This window comes from Rattus norvegicus, chromosome 14 (genome assembly GCF_021556685.1).
Source record: "Rattus norvegicus strain SHRSP/BbbUtx chromosome 14, alternate assembly SHRSP_T2T, whole genome shotgun sequence".
NCBI classification, from domain to species: Eukaryota; Metazoa; Chordata; class Mammalia; order Rodentia; family Muridae; genus Rattus; species Rattus norvegicus.
The window spans coordinates 1,622,501-1,634,281 of NC_141547.1; the positions used below are offsets into that span (position 1 = coordinate 1,622,501).

Below are 11,781 nucleotides of genomic sequence, written 5' to 3' on the forward strand. Positions count from 1 at the left end.
GAGCCCAGACTCAGGTTTCCAGACTTTTACAGCAGGCTCCTTTACCAGCGTGGGCCCTTTCACTGGCATAGTTCTCTCTCTGAACCTGGAGATCCCTAGTTCCACTACACTAGGTGGCCAGTAAGCCCCAAGGATCCTCCTGTTTCTACCTCTCCAACTCTAGGGTTACAGGAATATATGCTGTTGAGCCCAGCCTTTCATGTGGATGCTGGGAAAGAAGCTCATGCCATCACCATGCTTGCACAGCGAGCACTGCACCAGTGGAGCTGGGGCCATCCTCCCAGCCCTTCAGTGGGACCATCATGTAGGGTCACCCACCTCCACCCCCACCCCCACCCCGCCCTTCCCGGCCCTTCGAAGATAACATCTTGACAGACATTCACACAGGAGACAAATACTCTCACGTTCTGGGGGCGCTTCCGTTTACTCACGAACATTTCCGCTAAGTCTCCAGCTTCCGTTTCTTCAGTGTTTCCGTTCTTCGTTTAAGTTCTGCACATGCAACCACGCGCACAGCTTCTTTGTCCGAGTTAGATCCTCACTGGGAGGGATGTAAGAAATGTGTTCCTGGGGCTGGGGATTTAGCTCAGTGGTAGAGCGCTTACCTAGCAAGCGCAAGGCCCTGGGTTCGGTCCCCAGCTCCGAAAAAAAAAAGAACCAAAAAAAAAAAAAAAAGAAAAGAAAAAAGAAAAAGAAATGTGTTCCTGTGGAAAGCCATCCGAAACTGAGGACTGAACTTCATGGTCTTTAGTCGACTGGTCAGAAAGAACTTCCCGCAGGTGAAGAAGCACGAAGTCGGCAAACTGCGAAACCTGCCTGCTCGCTCGTGTGCTCGCTTGCCTTTCCAGAAATGTCTTACCCTGGTTACCTGTGCGCTTTCCCTAGATAGTGAAGTGAACCAAAATTTTGGCAACTCTGTTAAGATGAAAACTCGCATGGTCAGATCGATATGGAATAACATTATGACAAGACAAAGATGTCCCAGAGGTGGAAGATAGCCTTCTGCCTGAAGATGGGCTAGCTTGGTGATCTCAGAGTATTGGGCCCCATATCCCGCCTTTGCTTCATCTCTGTCAAACTGAGCAAGCAAATATTCCAAAGCAGGAAAACGTTCTGACGCCTCCTACTAACTTTCTTGTAATGGTGTAGATTTTGATCCTATGTTGATGTTGGTCCTGGCTTAATATTTCATTTGGGAGCCTTGAGAGACAGACAGTTTCTCCCCAACCATCTTATTAAAAACATAAAAAGCAAGCAGTGCTTTCTACACCATGCAACTTAAAATAAGGATTTTGTTTAGATACAAGCTCTTGCTATGTAGCCCAGGCTGTCCTCAAACTCATGATTCTCCTATGCCAGCCTTGAAAATGCTGGTGTTCCATATACATGCTATCCTGCCCAGCTTAAGGTGGGATATTTATGGGTTTTTGAGGAGTTCCCCTCAGGTTCCTGTTCAGGTTTCAGTGCCAGAACAGGCTTCAGGAAACCCTGATTCAAAAACAAAACAAACAAAATACCATACAACAGTTACAGTTTGCTTACTGTTCCTCTACAGTGATGAATCATTGCGTAGCAGGTTGGGAATATCGGGTCCCTCATCAGCTGATTGCCTCAAAGACACAGGCAAAGGCCCGGAAGTAGGGGTTGATGAGCCTGCTCCACGGGCAGCGTGCTTGCCACAACATCCTGACAACCTGAAAGGCAACCGTTATTGGAGGAGTTGTTGGGCTCAAAGCCCAAGTAAGCCCTAGCAAACCAGTCTCAACTGGCTAATTACAGAAACGAGTAATACCAAAACCAGAAAGAGGATGTTTATTCGATATGTCAACATTGTGAAGAGGAACGGAATCCACCTTCCGTCTTGACATGAGGCTATGCGTAACTAAGCAGGCTGGTCAAAATGCTGCCCCAACCGTCACTAGTGTCTCAGCTCCGTTCTCCCGCTCTGCCAGGCACCAGGCTTCCAGCCTTTTCCTTTTCCCAGCATGAGATTCCTGGGGAAATTCCAACTTCTTGGGGTCCATTGTTTCGATGGTCTGATAGCCAAAGGGAGAGGCACACGTCTTTCTAGAGTATCTTTACTCCTGCCAGGACAGCAATGGGACTCGGGGTCAGTGTCAGCCAAGACACAGACTGATTAAATGACCGACTGGGACGGGGGTTTCGTGTAGCCCGGGATGACCGCGTCCTCCCCTCAGCCACACACAACACCTGCTGCTTTCCCCAGATCCCGATTCTTGCTTCCTTTTTTTTCTGGACACTGTGAAATCTTGTAATAGCTGTTAGTCCCTGAAACAATGAGTCACAGTTGTGCCTATTCAGTAGTTTAGAAGTAAAATTTAGATACCCAGGTATTAGTATACTATATTAAAGAGAATGTTTTGTATTATATTTATTATGTGCGGTCCCGTGTGCCACCATTGCGTATGGAGCTCAGAGACAGCTTGTGGGTTCAGTTCTCTCCTTCTACCATGTAGATCTGAATTCTCAGAATATGTCTGACATTTCTGACTTTTTTTACTTTTTTTTTTTTTTTTGGTTCTTTTTTTCCGGAGCTGGGGACCGAACCCAGGGCCTTGCGCTTCCTACGTAAGCGCTCTACCACTGAGCTAAATCCCCAGCCCCGACTTTTTTTACTTTTAAAGACAGGTTTCACTGTGTAGATCAGGCTGCCTCGAACTTACAGAGACAGACCTGCCTCTGCCTTCCAAGTACTAGTATAAAGGGATGCACCTCTACCGCTTGGCTTCTAATGCATCTTTAAAAGACAGAAGGCAGAAACGGAGAAGGACGTCTTGACCTTAGTCAGACGGGGTCATGCTTATTGACCACGCAGAGAGGGAACATTATCTCACCTACGGAGAATTGAGCCATATATCAAATAGCACACAGGTGGAGGAGAGAGTGCCTAAAAGGGCGCGGGCGAGGAGAAACAACGACCTTCATAAGAAGGTAAAATTTATTGCATTACATTTCCTCCCATAGTCCCGCCCTTCCGGCCGCAAGGGAAGCTGGAAGGTGTAGTCTTTTTTTAAAAAAAGGGGACCCTATCAACCAGGCTTGACCGCAAGCACTTTTTTTTTTTTTTTTTTTTTTTTTTTTTTTTGGTTCTTTTTTTTTCGGAGCTGGGGACCGAACCCAGGGCCTTGCGCTTCCTAGGTAAGCGCTCTACCACTGAGCTAAATCCCCAGCCCGACCGCAAGCACTTTTAACCATTGGGGCATCTTTCCAGACCAAGATGATATGTTCTTAACCCTAGGTATTACTGTCAGCACTGGGGATGATGCGCAGCTCCACATTGTCATCCTTAGCATCCCGGGGAATTCCCCTGATTGTGTTGGAACTTCAAGCTCAGCCAAACAGAGCTTCATGGCCACAATGTAGAAACCACTCTCAGGGCTGGTGGGTGTGACACAGAGTTGGGGTTTTATTAAAGTTACATAGAAAGGCAGCCCTGAAAAAGATAAAAGCACACCTGAGGGCTAAGGCATAGTCTTCTTAAAGAAAAGTTGCACAAAGTACGACATACCCAAGTGTGGCTCTGCAAGGGGGAGTCCCAGCCCAGCATGCTGAACCATCCATATTGTACCACGTAATGGTTTTTAGCCAGGAGCCATTGGGACTGCAGGAGCTGTAAATGGAGTTTTCAGTGAGATTCCTAGAAAAGGGCAGGTTTACCGCTGGGAAGGGAAGAAGGCCTTAAGCCATTGTTAACTGTGCAGGGGAATTCTTGCTTGTCGGTTGCTAAAAGGAAGCTTCAGCCACACTCTGGGCCAAGGGCTCCTTTCCCTTTGAATGTTCCCATATTTTTTCTTTCTATCCATACCTCTATCTTTCCTATCTTTTAACTTTTCCCTTTGCCAAACGTCTTCATTTCTCTTCATCTCCCTCCCCTCACCCCTCCGCTTCCCCTTCATCCTCCCTCTCCCTCTATTACTAAAATGCCTGTGTATACATATATGTAGATGAAGAACAACTTTTGGAAGTCACATCTCTCCTTGCATTTTCATATAGGGTCCAGGGATTGAACTTATGACATCAGGCTTGCTTGGTGAATGCTTTTACTATGTGGGCCATCTTACCATTCTAGTTGAACTTTTAAAAAAAGATTTATTTATTTTATGTATATGAGTACACTATATCTATCTTCAGACACACCCAAAGAGGGCATCAGATCCCATTACAGATGGGATTTGGGAGTTAGAAGTTGGAATGGTTGCTGGGAATTGAACTCAGGACCTCTGGAAGAAGAGTCAGCACTCTTAATTTCTGAGACACCTCTCCAGCCACCCTAATTTAACTTTTAAAGGTTTTGTTTTATTAACCTAACACATTAATTATGCATATCAAATAGATGTACAATGATATTCTCCTGCTTCTCCCTCCCAAGTGCTAAGATCACAGCTCCACACAGAGGTGTTTCTCTCTCTCTCTCTCTCTCTCTCTCTCTCTCTCTCTCTCTCTCTCTCTCTCTCTAGGGTGTCACATTATAGCCCAGGCCAGCCTTTAATTTGCAGCAATCCTCCCACCTCAGCCTCCCGAGGGCTGAGAGTACAGGTGTGAATCATTACATTCAGGCGACATTTTTTAAAGCCAGGGATGAAACACGAAGCTTAGCTGTATAGTAGCATTTTTTAAGACCGTGATTATTTCCTCAACACCCAAAACCACAAGTCAAATTGTATATTATGACAGGACGATCTCAGGAGCAAACAGTTCTGCCTCGTCCTCAGGACAGCTGGTAGAACATCTGTACTATGTGAGATACTGTATATGTGATAGAAACGGAATCCAGAATTTGCATGTGCCAGGAAGTGCTTCTCTACTAAAATTAATTCCCAGCTCCTCAAACGCTTTCATATACCACCTGGGATTTAAGCACAGTATCAAACTAGTTTAGAGAGAAAAAAAAAAAACCCAAAACTAGAAACCATGTAACTTACCTAGGGTTACTTTAGTCAGAACCTCTAGAACTGGGCTCCAAGCTGAGGTTATGGGATCCAAATCCATTTAATGAACCCTTGGGTTAGAGAGATGGCTCAGGGGTTAAAAGTCCTAGCTGCTCTTCCAGAGGTCATGAGTTCAATTCCCAGCAACTACCTGGTGACTCACAACCCTCTATAATGTGACCTAATCCCCTCTGCTAGCGTGCAAATAGAGCACTCACACATGAAGTAAATAAATAAATCTTAGGGGGAAAGGTTCCTCATGACAGAGGACCTCAGGGATGCTGTGGTTGACCAGGGCCATCAGAATTTGCAGCAGAGAAAAGGTTAGGAGGGAAAGATGGACTCCATCAATCTTCGTTCATGAATCCAATGGCAAAGGAGTGTTACCTCATAAAGAAATGTCCCCGCTTTTATCAAGTCTTGCAGGTAAAAGCAGGAGTAGAATGTAATTTACCTATTAAATAGTGCTAAGTTTTTGAGAAAGGTGTGATTGACTCCCACCTGTTATCCCAACATTGCAGAGGCAGGGGGATTACTGAAAGTGACAACACTGGGCTACATAGTAAGTTCCAGGCCAGCCTGGGATTCAGCCTAAGACATTGTTTCAAAAAGCCAAACAAATGGAATATAGACCCTTACCCTAGGGTGGATAAAACGACAAGCTCTTCAGCTGGAAGGAAGGAAGTAAGCTATGAGTGCCTCTACTTTGGGAGACAAGAGATTGCTTCTCCAGATGGCCTAGATAGGGGTAGTGTTCTGTGAAATTCCTGCTTCACAGGAAGCACGTCACCAGACTTTTGGAACTATATGGCTTTGTTAGTTTTCAAGAGGGAGAATATAACACTGTATCAGCTGTTCCTACTTCTGTTTCAATATAAAAGTCACTTCTGGAACAAAACCAGACCCAGAGAGGGAGCGGATAGTATGTCCTCCTCCCCACTGACAAGTCCTTACTTGGCGTGGGATTAAGACGCCAAGTAACCCTCCTGTCAGGCTGAGTCAATGGGCAGGATCTATTTCCAGTTCTCGACTTGTCCCCAGATGCTCGGAGTCTCTAGCCAAATAGAATCAGTGCAGAAGCATCTGCTGGTCCCGATTAAGAACTTTATAGTACCCAGGGAGAGAACAGCAGACGCTGCCCAAAAGTGAAGGGAATTGGCAGCTCTCACGTTGTGCAGCCAAACCATTCGTTAGCAGTGGGAAAGGGAAAGGCCTGGCCTGTGCAGTCCATGTTCCTTACGCAAGATGGATGTTATTTCCAGACATTGCCTCGCCTGAGAAGGAGGACTTCCTAGGGGAATTCTCTGCCTGGTACTTGACCTCCACTGCTCTGACCTCTTGCTGAGGCTACTCTCTGACAGGATAGAAAGAGAGGGGAAACTGTGGGAGCTGCAAAGGAAAGGAGCTTCTGACCCCAAAGCCTGGCTGCAGCCTCCTCCATCTAAGAGGGGGAAAAAAAAAAACCCAGCACAATTAGCAAATATGTGAGGCCTTCCTCCCTTCCTATCTACAAACCTGCAATTTTCTAGAACTCTCCCCAGAAAACTCTTCTCAAGGAAAGGGCATAGACTAAACCCTTGCACAGCCCTACTGGGTTCTGGTTTTACTTTAGCAGATATAATCCAACGAAGACAATTGGAATCATCTATAATCTCACATATCAGAAGGTAAAAAGGAGAACCCAGGAAGTAAAGACCTCTTTCAGCAAGTCTGGCCACTCTTGGGTCTCAAAGGGTGGAAGGAGAGAGCAAATTTTTTCACTAGGTACCTTCTGGAAGATGAGTGTGCCCTGGTGTACATGTGCACACATCCACACAAAACAAAGAAATTAAACGTAAAGAAAAAATAACTCTAAACATGTTCTTAAAAAGAAAAAGAAAAACGTCAGGTTAGGGACTGAACTGGTTCTATAGAAGAGCAACAAGCACTCTCACCTACGGAGCTATTTCTCCAGCCTATTGTTTCTATTTTGTTTCATTTTGTTGAGACAGTGTCTCGCCATGTAGCTCTGCCTGGACTGGAACTTCCTATGCAGGCCAGGTGGCCTCAGGCTCACAGAGATAAACCCATCTCTGCTTCAAAACTGCTGGGATTAAAGGCCTTTGGCCTCTTAGTGTCTTTGGTCACTGTCTGTGTGACTAACTTCTACATATGCAGCATTCTGTAGGTCTTTTGTTTCTGGATGATTCTTTCTGTCATCGGTTCTTGAGTGCTTGTATAATGTAAGCAGTACTGAAGATTGAACAAAGAGCCTCATGCATGCCAAGCAAGGTTCTGTGTGCACTGTAAGTGATATAACCTGCTTCCTTGGTTTTTATTTTGTGTGTGTAGGGTTGTTTTTTTTTTTTTTTTTTTTTTTGCCACAGAGTTTCTCTGTGTACCCCTGACTATCCTGAGACTTGCTCTGTAGACCAGGGTGGTCTTCGATCCGACTGAGAGATCCACCTGCCTCTGTCTCCTGACCCCTATACCTGACTACGTAAGTTGTTCAAAAGGATCCTAAGAGGACTTCCCTACTTTTTAAAAAAGAGATTATATAGTCTGATAAGGCCACAAGGGTCAAAGAAATCAGTGCTATACTGAGTCATATGGAGGTTAAATGCTTTTTAATATTCTCTGACTGTATTGTTCTCTATTTCTATACTGTATTATTCTCTGACCATTTCATATGTGTATATATTGTGTTATTCTCTGACTATTTCATATGTGTATATACTGTATTCTCCATTTCATATATATATGTATGTGTGTATATATATATATATATACTGTATTTTTGTCATCGCACCCCCCATTACTCCCTCATCTCTCTGCTACTTACCCTGAATACCTTCCTTCCCAAGTTCCCCTCCTAATTTCACATCTTTCATTTGCAGTTTTATTAGAGATGCTTGAATGTACACGGAAAAGTTATTTGCTGGTGCACAGGCAACTTAAAAATGGCTACATTGGGGGTTGGGGATTTAGCACAGTGGTAGAGCGCTTGCCTAGCAAGCGCAAGGCCCTGGGTTCGGTCCTCAGCTCCGAAAAAAAAAATGGCTACATTGTTGAAGAAAATGACTTTGGGTGCTATTGAAGACATTCCAGGATGGTTAAGAAGGCTTACTGTCAAACACAGGCACCCAGGTAAACCCTGTGGCATGGCAGTGCACTTACTGTAACTCCAAAGCTGTGGGAAGCAGACAAGAGCCTCACTGGGGCTTGCTGCCCATATACGTCAATCATAAGACACTCTGGAGCTGGTTTTCTCCTGCTACCTTATGGGTTCTAGGGATCAAACTCAGGTAAGTAGGCTTGTGTGGCAAGAGCCTGTCTCTACTGTGCCATCTCACTAGCCAAAGACCCTATTTCAAAAATCTGTACCTACTGTGCCACCTCACCAGCCAACTATCCTATTTTTTTTAAATGTTCCCCTGTCTTTTTATCCTACTTCAGAGTCAGTACTGAACACATTCATTTGCATGAGGCTGGATCTCAGGATTTCTGGCTATGAGCAGGCATGTTTGAAATATTTTATACCAGGCTAAAGTTTGTGAGGCTGTTGTCAATGAATGGCAGGAGGGGAGCAGCTAGCCAGACTCAAGCTGGCACAGAATCAACAAGTTCAGGGGGAGATGCTGTGGAATTCAAACTGGCGGTCTAGAGTGGTAATTGTTTGAAGATTATTGGGGGGTTTATAATCTGCCTAGAGATCAGATGAGTCGTCTAGGTCATTGGAAATTAAATTCTAAAATAGAGACCAGAACAAAAGTCTAGTCACGAAGGTAGGTGTGCTGGCACATGCCTTTACTCCTAGAACCGAGAGGCAATTCTCTGTGAGTTTAAAGCCAGCCTGCTGTGCACTGCACGTTCTAGGCCAGCTGAGGCTACCTAGTAAGTCCCAGTCTCAAAATAAAACAAAACAACAACAAAAACCAACCCTGCAAGAATAGAGGTTCATTGGGGCAACTAACATTTAGAATTTCATCAAGATGAGACCAGTGGAAGGATGATGGCTTGACCTAGGTCACAGACTGGAACTGAGAGTTAAAAATTGTTCCCAGGTGCCAAAAGTTGGATAACTTACCTAAGTTTATGTTGTGAAGGTGCACTGTTAGAATTCTATCAAGACGGGTTGGGGATTTAGCTCAGTGGTAGAGTGCTTGCCTAGGAAGCGCAAGGCCCTGGGTTCAGTCCCCAGCTCCGAAAAAAAGAACCAAAAAAAAAAAAAAAAAAAAAAAAAAAAAAGTCAGAATTCTATCAAGAATTTTTCTTGTTGTGATAAAGAAGGAAAAAAAACCCTGACAAAACAACTTAGGGAAAGGGATTTATTGCAGCTTGCCACTTGAGGTTACAGTCCATGGCAGGGACGTAAGGCAGTCATGGGAAGCAGGTAATCACATCACATCCACTGTCCAGAGCAGAGAAAGAATACACAATGTTTCCGAGTGCTCAAATTGCTTTCTCCATTCTTAAGTCATCTGGGACCCAACGGTGTCCTAGAACAAAGAGACTCTAAATCCTGACACATAGGCACATCCCAGACTGATTGTGCCAGCTGATGTTGCTGCCAGTGTTAGGGAATTGGGGTTGGGACTGTATGTCGCATACCTTGAGCTGGCCGAAGACTCGATGTGTAGCTTAGGATTGCCTTGAACTCCTGATCATTGTGCCCCTACCTCACACGATCTAGGACTGCAGAGGTGTACCACCACACTCTTGTCTCAGTGCTGGAGAACGTTAAGTCAGGTCCTTCAAGAATAACAGGTCCATGAGCATGCACTTCTGGTTTGCATGGTTTATAAGTGCTGTGAAATGACTAATTTTGGGCATTACTAAAATGGATCCCACTGAGCTACCCTCAGCCAGAAGATCTAGGAAGCCAATTCTGACATTAAGGAGACTGTCTATAACACTAGCCAGGAGACATTTGTACCAGTTTCTGATTGGAATGGTAATGAAGGTGTTGGAGCTAAATGCTGACATGCCTCTGTTCCACAGATCCCAATGAAAAGAAACAGTCTGTGGCTTTAAGGTGTTTATTGTCATGGTGGAAAGTGGATGAATAAAACCACACCCCACTTATCAGGGTGGACCTGAGATTAAAAATCTTTTGCAGGGAGGAGTGTCTGGGAAAGAAAGTTCATTGGCTAAGCCTCCAGACCTTTGGGTACCTCATTGTAATGGAGAGCTGCCTTGAGCCTACATGACTTGAGGTCACGTTCTCTACCTATGCAGGGGCATGGGGCATTGCCCTTACTTGACTGATGGCCACAAATCTATGGAGGGATGTGGTTAGTGATGGGGTCTGGTTTCCCGAGAGCCAGGCAAAATGCCTACCATCCTTTCATGGTCACCGGGGATTCAAGCCTTTGCTCGACCAGGAACCAGGGTGCCTTTCACGGTCCCATGGAATTGATGGTATTGCTCATGTGTTTGTGGGGTCAACAGAAGATGCATATCCTCAGAGTTGGCACTGCCATAACGTTTGTTCCAGTCAGTTCTACAATCAAGTACAAATCATCTCTGAAATAGGATTTCACTTTGTTCCTTTGGATGGCCTGAAAGTTAAGGCCCTGTAGACCAGGCTGGCTTTAACTTACAGAGATCCATCTGTGTCTGCCTTCTTTTTTTTTTTTTTTTTTTGGTTCTTTTTTTTGGAGCTGGGGACTGAACCCAGGGCCTTGTGCTTCCTAGGTAAGCGCTCTCTACCACTGAGCTAAATCCCCAGCCCCCTGTGTCTGCCTTCTAAGTGCTGGGGTAAAAGGTGTGTACCACTAGGCCCTGCATTGAAGTATGTCTTGAAATGTACCATGAAGGTTTGTATGAGGTTATTCCTCAGGACAACATGGAGTTCGGTGTCAAGAACAAGACTCTGTAGCCAGGTGGTGGTGACTGCCACAGCTGATATAATTACTGATGAGTCCGGGAGTGTTTAAAGTTTCTCTCACTGTCTTCTGAACCATCTTCCTGCTTGTCAGCAACGGACAGTTGCTGCGAGTGTCGTTAAAGCAGGACACCAGATGGCTGCTGGAGTTATCACATGAACAAGTCTGCCCAGTACACTCAGAGGGGTCAAGGAAGGTCATCTCTAATACTTGCCCACCCCAGTTTTAGTGATGGAAGCATGGTCTCAGAACTACTAGACTCGGTGGGGTATTCAAGTTCTATAGGAAAATGCTGGATAATGAAGAGGCTCTTCAGGAGAGAAGGAAAGGAAAACTTTCATGTGTCCAGTTGTCTTTTTTTTACTGTGTGGCAAATGTGGTGATTTGAATAAAAATGGCCCCCACAGGCTCACATACTTGCATGCTTAGTTCCTTGTTGATGAACTCTTTGGGAAGGGTTAGGGGATGTGGCTCTGTTGGAGAAGGTATGAGAGCTCCACTCAGATGGACCCCTGCCTTCCACCTTGTTGAGTCTTTGTTTTTTTTTTCCTGCCTCCATTCCCACCATGAGTTTCTGGAGATTCTCTGCCTCTATCTCCCTTTAGGAGTTGCTGGATTAAAAGCATGTGCCACCACTGTCTGGTGATGCACTGTCTTAAAAACCAACAGACAAACAAAGTGGGCCAATGGGGATGGCTAGTCGGGTAAAGGTGCTTGTGGTGCTAGCCCGATGACCTGAGTTCAATTCCTTGACCCCACGCAAAGGTCAAAGGAGAGAACCCACCCCTTTGACGATCACATTCATGCCATGTGGCACCTACATGTACTCACATAAAAATAATAAATAAAAGCCAGGCATGGTGGCACACGCCTTTAATTCCAGCACTCAGGGGGCAGAGGTAGGTGAGGCCTCCAGTCTACAGAGCAAGTTGCAGGAGGGCTAAATCCTGTCACAGAAAACAAAA

The 11,781-nt window shown here is 45.2% G+C and overlaps 1 long non-coding RNA gene across 1 annotated transcript; it reads right to left on the reverse strand.

Annotated features, from left to right (window-relative positions):
* Positions 1–1,789: 1,789 nt before the first annotated feature.
* Positions 1,790–2,946, reverse strand: LOC120096550 (uncharacterized). The gene is made up of 2 exons (XR_015637222.1): positions 2,856–2,946; positions 1,790–2,084 (listed from the first exon to the last, which is right to left on the reverse strand). It is a non-coding gene; the product is annotated as an uncharacterized LOC120096550 (long non-coding RNA).
* Between the last annotated feature and the right edge of the window lie 8,835 nt (positions 2,947–11,781).